We start from the raw sequence: 15658 nt of genomic DNA, 5'->3' as shown, positions 1-15658 counted from the left end.
GGGAGAACAAAGGGAAGCGGCGGCGGCCTAGAGGGAAGCGAGCCGGCGTCAGGAACAGGCTGAGAGCTCGTGCACACCGCACACCTCTGCCTAGCATCCTGCTCGCCAACGTCCAGTCACTGGAGAACAAGCTTGACGACCTCAGGGCCAGGATAAAGTTCCAGAGAGACATTCGGGACTGCAATCTCCTCTGCTTCACCAAGACATGGCTGAACCCAGCGGTGCCGGACCACGCCATCCAGCCGGCCGAGTTCTTCTCGGTTCACCGCATGGACAGGACACGGGACTCGGGGAAGTCAAGGGGAGGCGGCGTGTGTTTAATGGTGAACAACAACTGGTGCAACAGTGCGAACGTTGTTCCTCTCACACGCTCCTGCACACCAAATCTGGAACTACTGTCCATCATGTGTCGTCCTTTTTATCTACCTCGGGAATTTACATCGGTCATTGTAAGTGCCGTTTATATTCCACCACAAGCGGACACGGTCACCGCCTTATGCGAGCTGCATGAGGCACTCACACAGCACCAGACACAACACCGGGACGCTGCGCTTATTGTGACGGGGGACTTTAATAGCGCCAACCTCAAACGCGCAGCGCCGAACTTTTATCAACACATCACCTTCCCCACCAGGGGTGAAAGGACACTGGACCACTGCTACACTACGGTCAAGGACGGCTACAAGGCACAATCCTGCCCCCCGTTTGGCAAATCTGATCACGCCGCCATCTTCCTCATGCCAAAATACAAACAAAGGCTGAAACAGGAAGTTCCGGTTCAGAGGAAGGTCGCGCGCTGGACGGATCAATCGGTGGCCGCGTTATAGGACGCACTCGATGACGCAGACTGGGGCATGTTCAGAAACAGCTCCGACGATGACGTCAACGTGTTTACGGAAGCGGTTGTGGGATTCATCGGGAAACTAGCGGATGATACCGTGGAGACAAAGACTATCACAACGTTTCCCAACCAGAAGCCGTGGGTGGATAAAACCATCCGCGACGCTCTGAGATCCCGCACCGCCACTAGAAAGGTATAGTAATCATCCACAACTATTTTCAGTTGCAGATGATAAAGGATTCAGAAAGTTTATTCATGCAGGCCCATATGACAGAGAATATGCATCTTCTTTTTGTTTTCATATTATAATTTATATTTAATTGTGTTGTGGTTTGCAGTGTTTTGTGTTGTTTCACTTTAAATTTGTTTAAAAGGAAAAAGCTGAAAATTTAAATAGTTAAAAGTTGAAATGTGAATAGTTGGTTTTTGTATTACATGATTTATTTATTACATTTTATGTGGACTGAATAAATAAAAGTATATTTACGGTGGCCCCTACAGACAAAGCACGTACAAACTTCAAAACACATAAAAACTCAGAAGCACATAAAAACTCCAAAACACGTACAAAAGACAACAGAAGTGCTCCAGGATGCTAGGGGCAGTGTTGAGCTTTTGTTACCTAGTGGCTACACAAGCCAGCAAGTACCAACGACCGGATTTGGTGTGTGGTAGTAACAGGTAAATGAACTTTTTTTTTTTAATTATTTGAATATATATGAGTGCTTGTATATAAATACACAAACAACACACATATGCTTTCAATTGTATAATTTAAGTGATCTAGGTATCTCTGTTTTGGAAGTTCAGTTAACGCTAGAAATGTGTTTTGGAATTTGTACGTGCTTTTTGGAGTTTGTACGTGTTTTGTCTCTAGGGGCCACCGCATATATTTATATATAATATATAAATAAAACCACTTTTTTTTACATTAGTAATTCCTTTTGTGCATAATTTTATATTATTGTTAATAATAAATTAATTAAAGCAACAAAACAACCTGAAGAGCCGGTTCGGAGCCGAAAGAGCCGGCTCTTTTTAGTGAGCCGAGCCGAAAGAGCCGGTTCTCTAAAGTATGAAAAGTATGACAAGTATGACATGTGGTGGTACCAGGTGCCCTCAATTCTTGTGAGTGCTTGTCATCTTTTAGCTCAAAATGCTGAACATCAACTGGCTGTGTAACTATATGGCTGGCAAAGTCTGAATCTTGTAGGTAAAAATCTGAATCTGACTGTGATATTTGGTTGGCCAAACAAGCAGTTTATACACAGTTACTTGGCATTTTCTCCCATTCAGTTTTTCTTAATTCAGTTATTTATTAATTTATTTTTGCACTACTCTATTCTGTGTTTTCCTGAAAGAAATCTATGTTTTGTCAGCGTTACTGCTTTGGAGCTGTAGCCTCATTAAAATGAAGGAGGGGCGTACTTTTCCACACAGCACTGTCTGAATGCAACCTTATAGCTGTACCAAATGGTCTGTCTGTGATCCTTCTCCTGTTTCTGGTACGACAGACTGTTTATGCACCATCTTGGGGTGAGTAAAGGCCAAAAAAACAAATAAATATGTCTAAAGAACACTATCACCCTATCACAAGAACAAACAAAAATACAACTTACCTCCCTAACTGACATAAACATGAGAAAACTGCGCTGATTAAAAAGCAGCTCACACCTCCTTCGCACTTAAACAAAGCACACAGTACGGGTATGGCACTATATATGAACACTATTGTGGCTCATTGTGCTCCATACAAGACCAAACCTCTTGATTTAAGCTTCATTTAAAGAACTGCAGAATCTGTTCCATCATCTATGCTGCAGTCTGATGTGAATTTTCCCAGAAAATTAACTTTAAAGCACATCAGTGTAGGCCACTTTGTATTTTTAACTTTGTACTAAAACACTCTATAAACACTATACTGATTAGAGGTGGGAGTCATCAGACATGCAATGATACAAAATTATCACAATATTTCTCTCACAAGACGATAATATTTTGATTTTTAACATTTTGTGATATGCGGAGTATTGCAGTATCATGCGATTTACCACACACATTTTTTCAACTCCAAGTTATGTCTTCAAAGTTGAACTCAGTATCTGTCGTTCAATCAGATAAAATGAAGTCACTTCAGTTATTCATGGCTGCAAAATGAGATTGTTGAGCATATCATCGCTAGCAGTCTGATTTCAGTCTGCAGTTGATTGGGGTCAAGTTGGCAATTACCTGCAATCTGTTTGTGATAATAAAGCAATTAACTGTGAGAAATCAAAAACCACATATCTGTTGTCTGCATAGACAGAAATGCATATTTAACAGAAACCTTTGACAATCTTTCTGAGAGTGACTGCAGAGACTCTAAGTCAAACTCTAAATGTTTGCAGAAAGGTCACCATCAGGCAGCCTTTGCAGTTGTCTTGCGTTTAGTCACCACAAGTTGCAATCGATCACAATATAATTACCAGGCAGCAGGGGCGATTTTAGCCCAAAATGAATCAAAGCACCCCCAAAGATTTCTTACTTTTTTTTGACAATATTTGCTGTTTGTGTGACACAATACTAAAAATATAAAAAGCATACAGTACTGTACTTTTTTGAGACGTAACATTTTAACAACAAATGTATAGATACCGCCCCCTCCCAAAATGGTTTGTTCCAGCTCACCTCTCCCCTACTCTGGCTCTGGCTCTAGCCTCTGTCTGCCAGCGCGATAGTGACCTAGAGACGCAGTGGAGCAGAGGTATAAGTGCCTGGCTTAAAACAGGACATATTAGCTGCATTTAACCTTCAGTTACTCTTTATATAGTTAGGTAGGAGTCAGACCATGTTTCTTTTTAGCTGAAAAACATTACACCCAGGTAACCTGCAGTGTTGAAAACGTGTTTTCCGACAATGTTTGCTACTTTACAATCCGTCCTGCTCTGTAGTAAATTCAGCAACATTTGACCGTCATGTTGCTCCCATTGAAATGTATACAGCCTATTTAAAATCTAAAACTTTAAATTGCCTGCAGCCTACTGTTGTTACCACTGTCCTGTTTGAAATGGATACTAACTAGCTAACTGACTGAATGCCCATTAACCTTATAACTCCTGTTGTGTGTGTGTGTACAGAGAGACAGCCAGGTTCATAATGGACATAAGGAAGTTTTTTCAAAAAAAGGAGCCACATTCAGGTAAAAGTGTAAAATCAAATGATCCGTCAATCAAGAATAATGTTGGATCAGTGTTTCAATGTTTATATCTTTTATTAGATGTTCATGTGGTTTGGTTATTTGCCTTTTGGTTGAAAGTAAACTGAGAGAGGACTTTTTGTTAGTGATCTTAATATAATTTTTTTCATATTAATGTAATTTTTCATCTAATTGAATACAATCTATTTGTGTATGATTGTCAGTCTGAAGAGGGAGAGAGGAAAGAGGAGAATGTGAGGAGAAAGTACAAGGTCAGGAAGTACCAGGTAAGAAAACAGACAGGGAATAGTGACAGGCACAACAGAAACTGTTAAACTGACAAAGAGAAAAAACCTGATTTTACTCACACAATCTGGAAGTTGTGTCCTCCCTATATTAAAGCTGCTATACAGAATCTGCAAAACAAACTGGGTTGAAACATTTTGACCCTCTTTAACAACATTCCAACATAACATTATAATTGATTGGGGAGATTAAAATTAATGATATATTTTATGTGGTTCAGCCACAACTCTACTAAAACCTCAGCCAGTAATAGGTGGGCCAACTTTTGGACTGTCCAGTTGTCTGTATGACTGCCGCAGTACGTACATCACATTTGCACACTATCAGAAAGTGCCAAACAGCCCTGGTGGAGTGAGGAGCTGTAAAGAGAAGCAGATGCTCTGTTTATATTCTAAAAATGTTTTAAGCTTGTTTCAAAGATTCTGTACTGCAGCTTTAAATGTTTTCCAAAAGCACACATACACTTAACTTATCAGTGTTTCTCAAACTTTTTACAGTGTGTACCACCTAATAAAAATGTCAAGCTCTCTTAAGGACCACTATGAAAGCATGAAAGTCATAAATCTTACAGCACAAAATTATTATTATTAAATTAGTAAAATTAGTATCTGCAATAAAGATTTTTTCATACATTGTATACATTCTAACACAGGCAAAGTTGCCTCCATTTTTATAGTTTTTATTAATATTTTGTAATAATTTATTTGTAATAATTTATTTTGTTTTGGAAGTGTTTTTATGTATCTGTATTATATTAGGGCAGAGAGAGATTTTGGTAGCCTGACTGGAAAAATTTTGCGAGCCCTGTATCTGATTGAGGAATCACTCATCTTTGGAAAAGAGAGTTTATTACAGAGAAATGTCTCTTTCCAAAATAAAAGCTATACTATCCGCTTCTTCTGGGCTATATTCTCAGCAGCATATTAAACATATCAGGTCCCCATAAGGAGAATCATGTGCTAACGGCTGTCTAAATGACTCGGGTAAAGTTTGTAGCATGCGTGCTTGTTGTTTTTGTCTGCTTCCACTTGTCTTTGCACTAGGATGATGTCGGCGTAAATGTGCAGTCATATTCGTTGTGTTCCCACTAGTGCTGTCAGCGTAAATCTCGTTGAAATGACGTTAACGCCACAACACGGCAAATCTCCATTAACGAGCTACCGTGGATCGCCCTGAGCGTGGGGCTGGACGGCCAACACGTTAACGAGCTAACTGCGCTAACACACTAGCTCCCACCCATGTAATTGAGCATTGCGTGGCACATCCAACATACTGTTTTACTTTAGTCCATGACTCGCTTACCTTCAGGGTCATACGTCACATGAAAACCAAAATAGTTCCAAACGGCAGATCTGAATGAGGATGGGGGAGGTTCAATTTGCCATGTTGCAAGGAGAGCTTAACTTCTAGTCTCGCTAGCTTGCCTTGCGCTCAGTGAATCTGCACTCGACTACTCCGCCTAGGCTGCACTGTCGAGTGCAGCTTGCCCTGCGCTCAGTGAATCTGCACTCGACTGCTCCGCCTAGGCTGCACTGTCGAGTGCAGCTCCACTGAGCGCTCAACACAGACAGCATCGTCAGAAGGAAAGTTGATAAAATAAATCAAAAATTTTGTATTGTTCGATACATATGCGTACCGAACCGAAAGCACTGTATCGAACGGTTCAATATCGATACGAATATCGTTGCACCCCTAGTGAATATCTGTCCAAAAATGCACTCAGTTTACTTTTTACTCACTATAAGCATCATTCATTATTCTCCCCCAGTAATTAAGGTTAGGATATGTATTTTTTTTTAATTCCAATCCATTCTTCTTTTGCAGCATTTAAATAACCTTGATCAGATTTGATGGTTTTGTTACAGACTTTTCAAAAAAGTGTTTTGCTTTTCTTTCACAAATGTGGGATTAAATTGTGTTAAAATGTACAAAACCGTGATGTCATGTTTTGTGACGAGGACCCAGGCACAGAGAGACTTGATGAATTTAAGAATCTTATGATTTAATAAAGAAATTTGCAGACTTGCACAGAGATGGTAAAATTATGATGACTGATAACGGAGACAAAGACAACAGATGATGGGGACAGGGAGGAACAGGTTAAATGCACCAAAGTGACAGTCAGAGAGAACTCGGGACAACATTTAAGAATGCAGGGACTGACAGAGACAGGTTTATCTTGCCTGGCTGGGCAGCTCTCTGGGTGCTCAGCACCCCCAAAGCTCTGATCCTAGAATCGCCCCAGCCAGGCAGCCACCAAGATTTTTTTTTTAGATTCATGGAGGTTGTTGTTCTGTTTTTACACATGTGACTGAGCCATTAGCTTGCTAATGAGAGGTAACTTCATCAAGCTGTCCAGTGTTAGATGGTTTTTCAGTTGAGCTGATCTGAAGTTTGCTTGGCTAACATTACCTCAGGGTGGTGGTGCATGAGACTGGTCATAGTCTTCCCAGAGTATTTTAATTCATTTAACAAAATATGCATATTTTGTGTATCGATACAATATCACCTCACAAAATAGTGATTAGCAGAAAGATAGTGCTTTATCCTCGCTGCTGTTTTTCTTGCTCCCAATGCCAAAGGTGAACTTAGTGAAAACTCTATTGCATAAACTATGTTTTTAATATTTAAAAGGTACTGAGTTTCAATGTGACATTCAGAGATACATCTGCATCGTTCAACAGACATGGACTTGTAACTGTGGTACAATAGAAGATGGAAAAAAGAAAAAAAGAAACAGACTAGCAAGGACAAATGTTTTAAAACAGCAGGAGAGCCATCAATCTTTCCCTAGATCAATTTCCTAAAGGCCAGGGGATCAGAAATAAAGCCAGAATGGGGTTAATCTGTGGAAATTATTTTGTTATTAATAATAATTTCTCAAATATCTAACAGCCAGGAAAGATGTACTGTAACACTAATCAAAGCTGATGGGAGAGTCTGTCTTTGCACATCGGAAAATTCCCCCTCCTTGATTGCTGTAAGTGGTGAATGGATTTAGTACCTATGTTTAAGCACCAACTAAAAGATGAAATATATTAATCCAAATGTATTTCACTTACCATGCTTTCAGTCGTGCAGCATTTTAACCTCTTCTTGATAATTGCAATGCGAGTTTTTGTCATAAACAGTTGCATTCAGTTCTATTGGTCCTTAGTAGCTCAGCAATTTTAATTATAGAGTAAATGTACCCTTATTCACTTTAATTGCTGTTTTGCTCATAAATAGTCACAATATTATGTTGTTAATCGATTCAATGGGCTAACTGTGTGTGTGTGTGTGTGCGTGTGCGTGCGTGCGTGCGTGCGTGTGTGTGTGTGTGTGTGAAGAGTTAAAACAGGCATAATGAAGTAGCAAAAAGCTGCCTTCATCCCCAGACCCCTGAAACAAGCAATTACGGCTAATTTGTCCTTTTAAGAAGACAAGGAAGCCATTTGTCCTAAAACACACACACATGCACACACACGAACACAATGAGAGAATATTCATGTCTTTACCTCCCCCTCCACAAACACTTAAGGGCTAATTATTGTTATTAGCATCATGCTTGAAATCCCTCCACAAGGACATGTCAGCATACTTCAACATCTGTATACTTCTTTCCGTTCATCAAAGAATTGAGAAAGATGGGGCGAGAGGAGGGAAGAAGTGACACATAAAAATGTCCTGAGATCACCTTGAAAAGGTCTAATCAAAATGTTCCACACTTCCAACTCGTTTTGTTTCACACACAATGACACCATTTCGCTACAGCAGTAATTGCCTCTCACAAAATATCGGCCTAATATAAACATGAATATTGATTTAGCCATAAGCATAACCATTCCCGTTATGGCTTTGTTATTTGGATTTTTAGTATTATTTCGATTTCAAGGACATTATGGACAAACATGTTTGTTACAATGTGAGCGTATGTTTACCATAAAGCGTGGCGTAGACAATAATTCCTGTTTGAGATCCATGCTATAAGCATGCATGAGGATCAATAAACTGTGGGTTACATATAATGTATTGCAATGGAGCAAAACTACTAAAAAAAGTGTTTCACAGCAGTGTCATTTAACCATATAAACAATACCAAATACAATTAAAAATGGTATTATTCAACCTGCTAGTGTTTAATCTTTTTCCAACTGGTTATAGTGGTGAGTGAAGGGCAGAAATGATGTCCTTGTGGTTCGCATCAGTGATTCATGAATGTCTCATTCACAAAAATTAAAACTGCCATTTTTGAAACCCAGCAACAAAGGAAATGGCTACAAAAAATAGTGCAGTGTTTCTCCGAGTGTGCTGAAAAGCCACAAAACGAGCAGCAGGTATATTCTTGCCTCAAAGTCCACCTTTGTTGTAGCTTTTGTGTCGCATATTAATTATAGCATGGGATGCTTGGATGCGCTGCTATGATGACAACCATGCACATTAGGTAGTACTGGTTTGTAATGGAAAACCAGTCAATCTGAGTTGAGTCGTGGCGATCTTTGGCAAGTTGATCTGAGTAGATATAAGTGGAAATGGGGCTCAAGAGTACCTTCATGGGTAGGCGTTTATAATCACATAAATAATGACTCTACATTAAATTCTTTCCATATGTCTTAGCTCATCATTTTAACTTACAATGCTTTGATTACACTCAGTTGTGGACACGAACACGGGCAGCTATGGACCTGACGGCTGAGTAGTCATTCCTGTTCTACCGTATTTTCACGACCATAAGGCGCACTTAAAAGTCTTAGATTTTCTTCAAAAAGTGCGGCGCGCCCTATAGCGCGGTGCGCCCTATGTGTTGTAAGGAGGACGTAGTAGAGAACACCATGAGAACGTTAAAGGGTGAAGTGTGGGCGTTGATCGTATATACCGGGACAATCGCACATACCTGTATAAAAGAACAGGTATGTGCATTATGCAGGACATCGTTGTTTTAACAACCCTGAAAATGGCAAAGAGACACGCTTACAAAGCACAGTTTAAACTGAAGGCCATCAGCTACGCGGAGGAACATGGAAATCGAGCAGCGGCGAGAGAATTTAAGATTAACGAATCGATGGTTCGCAAATGGAGGAAGCCCTAGCTCCGGCAGGTCAAGAAAACGCAGCTGAGTTTCCGCGGACATAAGGCGAGGTGGCCCGAGTTGGAGGAAAGACTCGAGCGGTGGATCATCGAGCAAAGAGCGAGCGGGAGAAGCGTTTCGACGGTCACCATTCGGCTAAAAGCAGTTTCACTAGCTGAAGAGATGAACATTGAACATTTCCAAGGAGGTCCGTCTTGGTGCTTTCGTTTTATGAAACGGTGCCATTTTTCCATCCGGACCAGGACTACGGTAGCGCAGCAACTTCCAGCGGATTATAAGGAAAAGCTGGCCATCTTCTGCTCCTACTGCAGCAAACACATCGGCGACAAAAACATCCAGCCCAGCCACATCACAAACATGGACGAGGTCCCGCTCACTTTTGACATCCCGGTGAGTCACACTGTGGAGAAGAAGGGGACCAGCACGGTAGCGATACGCACAACGGGGTATGAAAAGTCTTCTTTTACTGTTGTGCTTGGCTGCCATGCTAATGGACAGAAACTGCCGCCTATGGTGATTTTTAAGCGAAAGACTTTGCCTAAAGAGAAGTTTCCAGCAGGAATCATCATTAAGGCAAATGAAAAGGGCTGGATGGATGAGGAAATGATGAAAGACTGGCTGAGGGAGGTGTATGTAAGGAGACCAGGTGGTTTTTTCCACGCAGTTTCACTAAGAGTGGAAGGCAGTGCCGGGCGAGTTACGCCACAATTTGCCAATGGATTGTAGATGCTTGGGCTAACATGTCTGCTGGCACTGTTGTTCGAGCTTTCGCAAAAGCCGGCATCGTTTCCGAGGAGCCGCACGGCACGGAAAGTGACTCTGACAGTGAAGACAGTGAACCTGGCATGTTTGATGGAGATTTAGCGCAGCTGTTCAATTCAGACACAGAGGATGAGGACTTCGATGGGTTTGATTGATGATAAAAATGTGAGTACCAAACTTTGTTTTGCTCCTGCTTTATTTTCAAATACGCACACTTGTATGCTTGTGTGTTGTTGATGATGACGATTATTGGTAATAAAAATGTGAGTACCAAACTCAGTTTTGCTCCTGCTTTATTTTTAAATATGCACACTTGTATGCTTGTGTGTTGTTGATGATGACGATTACCGGCAATAGAAATGTGAGTAAGGTACCGAATTCAGGTTTGCTCCCGCTTTATTTTTAAATACGCATACGGTACTTGTATGCGCCCTATGGTCCAGTGCGCCTTATGTGTGTGTTAAATACAGTAAGGGCACACATAACTGAGACTGCGCCTTTTAGCACAGTGCGCCTTATGGTCGTGAAAATACTACTTATTTGAAGTCCAGCGCCTGGGGCCCATGCTCAGTTGGTACATTGTTATGTAAATTCTGTGCAGGCAAGTCCAGACAGACCCACATTCTCACTCTCTGACGAAATTTATGTCGCTAAATATAGTCAAGACTTAATGGGGAACGGCAACTTGTATCCACTCATCCATCCATTACTTTTGTCATGACAAGAAGACGTGTATAGTTATAATATAGTGTATAATACTGTCCTACATCCCATCATGTTACCAATATAATTTGGGGAAAAAGGGCCGTGTAGATATGTAGTGTTGAGGTCAGGCTGATTGTGCCCTAGGTTTCTCTGGAACACCCAGGCCAGCAACCACATATGGTGTGTTGAACCCAACGTGAAGCAGAGCTGCTCCTTGAGTTACTTGTTGCTTGACATTCATCCTTATCAGTCAAGAGGAGAACCACCTCCTACAACTGGTAGCTGGATGAATGCAATCAAAAAGTATATTCCATATTTTGGTTACTTTTGTCCTAGACCTCTCCTTTTTCAGATCTCTAGATGAAAGCAATGGGTAATTATTTATATCCTCAGCTGCCTTCAAATTGTGACAATAAAATCATCCTCCATTTCTGATAGTCAGTGGTGTCAGGAGAATCCACAGTCTGTGGAAGAATCTCAGTCAATAGCCTTTCCCAACAAAGCAGGGTAAATGCAAATTTGCCTCAGTTCACATGGCAAATTTGCATTTACGCATTTATTCAAAAACCTAAATTTGTGTCAATTTAGGTTTTTGAATAGACTTCAGTTTACATTTAGTCTGAACACCGCGCATGTGGCTTTACGTTTTACATTTTGGTTTTATCGTTTTAAATCATTTCTGTGAAGACGGTGATGCACAAACAGAGTAGCTGTTATAATAATACCTGTGGCTTTCTCCTTTAAATATAAGAAATACTATCAATATTGAGCTCACCATGGGTGTGTTTATCTTTGCTATTATTCCAAAACACAGTGAATGGGTTTAACCACTTGACCGGTTGTCCTTTTTTTTGTAGTGGCCACAAATATGTGCTGCTGAATCGACACCGACACTCACACTGTGACACACAAAATTAACTGTCTTGCTCTCAACTCTAATGCATCTGTCATATCAGGGGTAAGCCCCTTTGATCTCTCTCTCCCGCTCTTTCTGACAGCTGGCTTGCTGCTCACTGGTCCTAAATGAATTGATATTTCTTCTGGCCACTTGAATTTGTCACTTGACTTCTCTGTGTAATCTTCACTCCTTTAGTGGCTGTTGTGTCTGCTCATGTGCATGTGCTTAGAAACCTGGGCGACACAGTTCTGTGTTTTGGATGAAAACCCGTGGCTAATAGAGTCGCTGACTGTCAGGCCACCAGGTCAGACAAAATGCCTGGAGAAGGCCTTCATGATGAACCTGTCAAAGGTGATCTCATTTTTCCTTCAAACACAACAATGGAATGTAATCGCCTGCAGAAGCATGACTAACACAGTGGAAGAGAATTCAAAATTCACTGGCAGCAGAGACTTTGACTCTGTGTGTGATTGTTCGCATGCAGCTGCACTATATTTAAATAGGCAAGTTTAAGCTGACTTACAATGTGAACTTGGCACGCAGTAAAACTTTGTGATTCGTTTGACACATACGGGTGAGACACTGTAGGCATTTCACATTTGCTTGTCTTGATCTTTATGTACCCTTGGCTGCTACATGTCTCGTTCATTGTACCAAATTAATTCTGTGCACCCAATTCAATGAGAAATGATTAAAATATAACTTCAATCCATTCTCCATCAGTGTAGAATATGGCTGAGAGTCATATATAGAGTCAGACCTAGAGGATTATGCTTATAGAGAAGTTTTTGGGTAATTGAGTTCTTAGAAGGTTCTTAAGTGCCTCGTGCTGCCACCAAATACGTTCACAGAGACCCAGATTACAGACCAAGCTCCTAGCCTATATTCTTTCTGTTGTGATGGAGCATGTCATCAATAAAGCCCAGTGCAGTCACTTTCTATCTATTCTACCTTGGATATTGCCATTGCCACAAATTTCCCACGTGTGGGACTAATAAAGGTTATCTTATCTTATCTTATCTGTGCTTATGCTACACTATACGGATGCCAGGAGGAATGCCAGGACAGATTTTTTGAGTTCATCCTTCTGCAGTCAGCTACAGCTGAGTCTGTTGGTACTGCTGTAAAAGAGCATCTTGCTACCATCCTTCCTGAAGATCAGAAGAGTAAGCTCATCTGCCAGGTGTATGGCGGAGGCCGTAATGAGGGATGATGCTGCAGGTGTTCAGAGAAAGATCCAGGACAAATACCCAATGCCCACCACATCCACTGCTGTCCATATCGGCTCATTCTAACAATGTAACAGGCCACATAGCCAAAATGAGAACCTTTTTTTCCTCACCTGGGTGGATTTTCCTTTGTTTCTGATCACCAAAGTGTACTGCTGCTCTCAGTAAAGTAGTTGCCCATGGACCACCAACACCTAGCAGCACTGGATGTAACTATCACAGTTTTGCCATCTGTACATCGAAGACCTTACCTGCTGTTTTGAGAACAACCCTGACCCTGGTGGCTTTTACCCCATTGCTATCAGTCAAGAACTTTTCCCACGAAGCTGAAATACACAGATTTTAAATTCTTCCTGAAACCTTTTAACAATATCATGCTACATGTGGACCTTGTGTATGCCAAACTCCAAAAGAAGGACATAGTTTCAGTTCACATGGGGAGAACCCAACAGTATTCCTTATTTTCCAGTTATCATGATTATTATATTTATTTTTCTATTTTTTATCTGAGCCACAGGTGCGTAACCACAATCAAGATGTGTGCCTTATCAGACTTCCTTCTCAGACGTAATTGTTTCAGTTTATTCTTTAATGAAATGCTCCTTTTTGGCTTTAGCTTTGTGTATTGGATGCATACCTGTAGCTGGTTGTTGAGGGGTTTGATCCTCTCTTCTACATTGTTTGCCATCTCCCTCCATTCTTCCTCTTTCTTCATCATATTCATATTTTCTAGCTCATGAACTTTTCTCCTCACTCTTCTACTCTTTGAGCTCCTCTTTGAGGGTTTCCCCTATAAATTTGCAGATGCTGTTTCAGTGTTCTTCCCTACAATTCATTTTGTTTTCTTTTATAAGCGGGACGTCCGATTGGGCTCTATTTTAAGCTCTCCTATTTCTCAGGGATCTTTGAAGTTGTTTGTTTTGTTTGAATTTTTCAACAGCCTAGCCTACAGACTTCTTTTCTATGCCTCTCTTCAGGCAGGACAGTCTGCAGATTTGTTTTGGTTTGTCCACAGCAGCTGGCCAATACAGATTTTAGCCCCCAAAGGCAGCATTAGTCTGCACTGGCACAAATGCCTAAGTAATAAAACTGAGAAATGTAGTACACTGTTTAAGAAAAACACATCCAGTATCCAATATTGTGACATTTCACATTAAAATAACACAATCTGTAATATTTTTTCGTAACACCACTGTTTTCTTTAACAAACAGCAAAGGAACATTTGAAAAACACAAATGTTCAAGCAGTATTTTTAAAAGTTCTTGCAAATGAAATTTACATTTCTTACCAAAAGCAGTGATCTGATGGGTCAGATCTGTTTATTTGGATCCAAAAAGTAGAGACTGTTTCGAAAAATAAATGCCGCAAATTAGTTTTTAAATTTTGCAGTCAGCATGAACAGGGACTAGAAAGAGAGCACATTTCTCCTTCTCTTCAGTGGCTCCCTGTTAAATCCAGAATCAAATTTACAAATTCAAGGTCTTGAATAATCAGACCCCATTCTATCTTAAAGACCTCATAGTACCATATCACTAAAGCACCACACTCTCAGACTGCTGGCTTACTTGTGGTTCCTAGGATATTAAGTAAAAAAGTAGAATGGGAATCACTGTATTATTGTAGGGTCTTTACTTTAGAATACAAAGCGCCTTGAGGCAACTATTGTGGGTTGGTTTCTAAATAAATAAAACTGAATTGAATTGACGAATGGGTGAGTCCAAGAAAAGGCAACAAGATTGCAAGTTTGTTGCACACGGGCACGACAATTTTAGTTGTGCCTCAGGCTCCAACCACTGTCTTCACTAGTGTGACTGTACCATAAGAGTGAAGCTTATCTCACATTGAACTGTTAAAGTGAAGTCACAGAGTGTGTTGAGTGACAAGGAGTGTTAAGCAGCTCAACATGATACAGTAGCTCTATGTAAATTATCTTTATGTGTCCCAACTCTAATGGTTAAAGTTATTCTACATCTTAATAACAAATGCTGGCAATGCGTAAAAAAATATGTGAATATAATGTGAATATAGGAATGTGACTGTGGTTCACTTTGCTCTCTGCATACAAAAAGCAATGTTTTTAAATATAGATATATTATAATATGTATCGTAATTGTCGGGCTATAAGCCGCTACTTTTTGCACAAGCTTTGAACCCTGCGGCTTTTAGTCAGGTGCGGCTTTTCTATGGATTGTCCATGATTTTTGGCATATCGTAAGACGATTTGTTTTATTTGTTCCGCTGTTGTACAGCACTACGTTGCCTGGCGGAAGGGCATGTGATCAGACACACAGTATCGGGATTCAAGAGTGGTATGTTGGTCACATGTCCATCCGCCAGGCAACATAGTGCCGTACAAGTAGCGCGAAAAACAAACTTCAAAGTAGCGCTACGCGTTCAGCAGGAGGCGTGGATGATGAGCGGCGATAAACTTGCGAAAAGCAAGTTATGCCCAACTCCACCGGTGGACTCTGACAGCATGGAAAAGTGTGAAAACATCCATGATCACCAACGGATTTTGAAGGGCTGGACTGCTGCATGATGGAGAGGAGGACACCGCCACGGCCCTTCTGAGGGTGTTCGACTCTGACACTGACAACGAGGATTTGTTTGGTTTTGAAAGTGACAACGAATGAAAGACGCTGAGAGTGGATGACGAAGCCATCCTGAGCCTGT

General features: G+C 40.8%; 1 protein-coding gene across 1 annotated transcript in view; it reads left to right on the top strand.

Moving 5' to 3' along the window:
* The first annotated feature begins 3578 nt into the window (after positions 1-3578).
* The window catches only part of rnf220a (ring finger protein 220a), a 192356-nt gene continuing 180276 nt past the window's right edge, over positions 3579-15658 (top strand). The window contains 3 exon segments of the mRNA XM_082512649.1: positions 3579-3702; positions 3958-4019; positions 4241-4303. The gene's annotated coding sequence lies outside the window, so the exon portion shown is untranslated.

The sequence above is a fragment of the Aulonocara stuartgranti genome (assembly GCF_965226115.1).
Source record: "Aulonocara stuartgranti genome assembly, chromosome: 18".
Lineage (NCBI taxonomy): Eukaryota > Metazoa > Chordata > Actinopteri > Cichliformes > Cichlidae > Aulonocara > Aulonocara stuartgranti.
Note: the sequence above shows the minus strand (reverse complement) of the source record. Positions and strands in the feature narration are given on the sequence as shown.